Genomic DNA, 4301 nt, shown 5'->3' with positions numbered 1-4301 from the left:
TATGAGATTCCAATAATCCATGGAAATATTGTAGTGTAGCAAACAGATCAAGGCCTGAGAAAACTGGGGCTCTAGCTTTTTTTTTTTTTTTTTTACTCCAAGGAAGGTTCAATTTAATGGGAAACTGCAACATGGACAACATAATGCCTTCATGTACATAGGCTACAACTTTGTTCTCTTGCAGTTTAAAGAGACAGTGTAATTATCTTAAATTTACACAAAACATTATGAAACATGGTAGTTGTTCATGATTAAAATAAAGCAGCAATGTCAATTAAGTTAACAGTGTTAAATATATTCACATGATCACCACTGTGATTCAAAGTGGCCACGAGAGAAGTTACACAGAGATCTATGCACACAACATCTGCCACAATGGTGCTTGCCAGTCTGACTGCTTTGCAGACCAGGTAATTTTACGAGACAAATAATCTTGCATTGATTCTTTCATATGTTGAAAGCAATTAAATGTTGTAAGTAGTTTCATTCCTCTGGGGGAAGGGGAGGGGAGGGCCTCTAAAAAGTCAGTGCAAATTGAAGAGAGGTCTCCCTTCTTGAATAGTGGAACTTGTTGACCAAGATACAATTCCTATAAGCTGAGGATAAACAAATCTTAAGATATCAAAGAATCTCATAACATTGTCATCAGCGTTTAGCAGCTACTTGCCAGAAAGAGGAATCCCAGTCCTATAGCAGGGCCTTCTGCGAGTATGGCTGCTGGGGCGGAGGTGGCTGATAGCTGCCTCTGGGCTGGGGCAGCACTGATGAGAAAGTATAGTTCGGCACCTGGGACAGGCTGGTCCCCGCGTTCTGGCATATCATGACGACGGGGGCGGCAGCGGCGGCAGGAGGAGGACTGTCCACTGAAGCCTGGCTGGGCTACGTGCACCCTTGAACAGAACTGCCCGTTGTGTTGAGGTAGGAAGCCTGGGCCTGCTGACTAGGAAGGGCTGGGCTCGCGGGCAGTGGCACTGTTCCTTGGCTGAGAGAAGACAGCTGCTCCAGGGGAAGGCTGTAGCTCTGGAGCTGGCCCATCTGTGCGTTCCCTGTGACCGGGTAAGCTCCACGCTGAGGAGGGCCTGGGTATACCTGAGGACCAGAAACACCAGGTGACTGAATATAATACTGCTGATTCTGTAATTTTGCATCCATGGAATACATTGGATCTTCATTCCTTAACTTGGTATACAAGGACAGGGCCTCCATCACTTTAACACTGAGTTCTGAGAGTTCTGAATGTTCTCTATCAGTATCTTCCAGCTTCTCATCAATGAGAGGTCCCATCTGGTGACACATGGCTTCAAGATGAAGGAACTCTGGCAGATCTGGTTGATCATCACTGGGATCCGTACTTTGCAACATCTGCAGCAATTGGTCCATTTTATCTTCATCCATGTAGGCTTGTTCTGGCTCTGGTTCTATCGTTTCTACCTGAACATCATCACTAAATTGTACCATCTTCTCCGTTTTAATCATTTCTGGTTCAGCAGTGAGATCTGCAGTCACAAAATTAGAGGGGAATAACCCCAGGCCTTGATGGGTTTCACCTTTCCACCAGTTGGGGTCACTGTCATCAAGAACTGTAACAGGGCTTCGCTGGTGGTACAGTGGTTAAGAATCCGCCTGCCAATGCAGGGTTCGAGCCCTGGTCCGGGAAGATCCCACATGCCGCGGAGCAAATAAGCCCGTGCACCACAACTACTGAGCCTGCGCTCTAGAGCCTGCGAGCCACAACTACTGATCCCGCGTGCCACAACTACTGAAGCCTGCGCACCTAGAGCCCGTGCTCCACAACAAGAGAAGCCACCGCAATGAGAAGCCTGCCCACCGCAACGAACAGTAACCCCCACTCACCGCAACCAGAGAAAGCCCACACACAGCAACGAAGACCCAACGCACCCAAAAATAAAAAAATTTAAATTAAATTAAAAAAAAAAAAGAACTGTAGCAATTTCTCCTACTCTAAAAGTAAGTTCATCATCTTCAGCAGCTTCCAAGTCGTATACAGCACGAACTTTTCGGCCTTCGTGTTGGTGGTTAGTTAAGAGATTAGATGTGCTTGGATACAAACTGGAAAGGGTGGTTGACTGCTGCCTTTGTTCCTTCAGTGACAACTCAATGGCTTTCGCTAGACCTTCTTTTTTGTTAGCCACAGTACCAGGATCTTTGGCTACAAGAGCTGGGCTTGCTTTTGCTTGTTCTGCAGCCTTAAATGGAAGGCAGGATCGTGTAGTGGAAGGAACACTGGACCGAGAGTCAGGAGGCCTGTGTCCTGGTTCCAGCTCTGTCAACTACTAGCTGTGGCCCTGGGCAAGTCACTTAACCATTCTGGGTCTCAGTATCCTCGCCTGACAGCCAATAGCTGGAAACGTTAACACCTTGTTCCTTAAGGTTACTAACCATTGCTGAGAGTCGACTAAGCTGTGGATGATTCTTAAATTCATCCATCCATTCAAGCATAAGAGCCTTTCATTTTTCCCACACTTCAGGGTGACACTTGTTTAATCCATTGCTTACTTCACTAGCAAAATCTCTTGAACGTACTTCTAAGTGAAACATGTTGCCACAATTTGGTACACGTACTCCTAGAAAAGTCAGAGCCTGCATAGCAACATGATCTTTATGGTTCACCCTCCTCATAATAGACCGTAGACAACCTTTAGGTCTGCATGGTGTCCACTGAGGTCTGCTGCCCACAAGGCTGGACGAAAAGCGACTGAGAGCTTTACGCTAAAGGGCTCCCAGAGCTCACACAGCTGTCAGAGCGCATACCAAAGTGGACAGTCCTTGCAGCAGAGCGTTTAGGCCTTGGTGATGGGGCTACACCATCCCCAAAGACTATTCTAAATCCATCCAATAACCACCAGTGTGAGACTGGCCAGCTTTATCACAGCTATCCAAAATGAGGCCCCAGTCCTCAGCAGTATTCATCTCACCGGTTGCTTTCTCGACATCCTGATCGAAGGGATTGGTGGCAAAGAGAGGCATCTCCACCGCGTGCTGAGGTGTCCTCAGGGACTCCCCGTCGACACCAAGGGAGTCAGGGTGCGACCGAGGAAGGAAGGGTCCTCAGGCAAAAACGGCGACCGAGACGGACTCTCCGGGCTCCGCGGCAGCTCGTCCTCTCCCCGAGCCCCAGCTACCGCGGTGGCGGCAAGCGCGGAGGAGCGGGGGCTCCAGCTTTGAGTCTGCTCCTTAGACAAATCCCTAAAACTCTGTGTAACTTAGTTTTTTGTGTTTTTTTTTTTTTGCGGTACGCGGGCCTCTCACTGTTGTGGCCTCTCCCGTTGCTGAGCACAGGCTCCAGATGCGCAGGCTCAGCGGCCATGGCTCACGGGCCGAGTCGCTCCGTGGCACGTGGGATCTTCCCGAGCCGGGGCACGAACCCGTGTCCCCTGCATCGGCAGGCGGACTCTCAACCACTGCGCCACCAACTCAGTTTTCTTATTGCACAATAGGACAGTAATTATTGCCTTACTTATTTTTTATAATGGGGGGGTAAAAAATGTGACAAGTGGGTGTAAAAATCCTTTGTTAACTCTAAAGAGTGGTATCGATGCCAGCCACTGTGTAGCTAAGAGATAGTATCAGGCTCCGCTTTGCAAAGAGAATGAACTTTGCTCCATACGCGTCCGGGGCGGGGCGTCGGGGGGATCTGCCTGAGGAAGGTATCCAGATTCATTTGCAAGGATTAAAAATGTACTTTTCTGGGGAACTAGCACATAGCGTATACTACCAGTATCTTCCTTCTGCGTATAAACAACATAAAACCATAGCAAAAAGCAAGGGTTGGGGCTTCCCTGGTGACGCAGTGGTTGAGATTCCGCCTGCCAATGCAGGGAACGCGGGTTCGTGCCCTGGTCGGGGAAGATCCCACATGCCGCGGAGCGGCTGGGCCCGTGAACCATGGCCGCTGAGCCTGCGCTTCTGGAGCCTGTGCTCCGCAGCGGGAGAGGCCGCAACAGTGAGAGACCTGTGTACCGCAAAAAAAAAAAAAAAAAAAAAAAAAAAAAAAGCAAGGGTTAAAGAAAAAACCACACACAAACTCTTAAAATACAAATTGTGCATTTTTGCACCTTAGGAGATCAGCCTGTCTAAATATTTGTGTTCATTCAGTTCCATTGATTTTGCACCATCTGATTCTTCTGAGTTTCTTCAAGCTCTTTAACGATGGTCTGAACTCCTCAGGCCAGATTCATTAGAAAAACACCTTCATCACTCTATCCTGTTGCACTTGCCCATCAATCTCACCTTGACTGGGGAGCCTGCTCTGGATATCTCTAAGCCCCCTCTTTTGCTAC

At 48.4% G+C, this 4301-nt stretch overlaps 1 pseudogene across 1 annotated transcript; it reads right to left on the bottom strand.

Moving 5' to 3' along the window:
* Window positions 1-687: 687 nt before the first annotated feature.
* LOC309959017 (signal transducing adapter molecule 1-like) lies at window positions 688-2988 on the bottom strand (annotated as a pseudogene). The gene is made up of 4 exons: window positions 2840-2988; window positions 2349-2665; window positions 1944-2207; window positions 688-1581 (listed from the first exon to the last, which is right to left on the bottom strand). The product of its transcript is annotated as a signal transducing adapter molecule 1-like (transcript).
* Window positions 2989-4301: the final 1313 nt, after the last annotated feature.

The sequence above is a fragment of the Leucopleurus acutus genome (genome assembly GCF_964270905.1).
Source record: "Leucopleurus acutus genome assembly, chromosome: 3".
Taxonomy (NCBI): Eukaryota; Metazoa; Chordata; class Mammalia; order Artiodactyla; family Delphinidae; genus Leucopleurus; species Leucopleurus acutus.
This window is presented reverse-complemented; position numbering and strand designations above follow the sequence as displayed.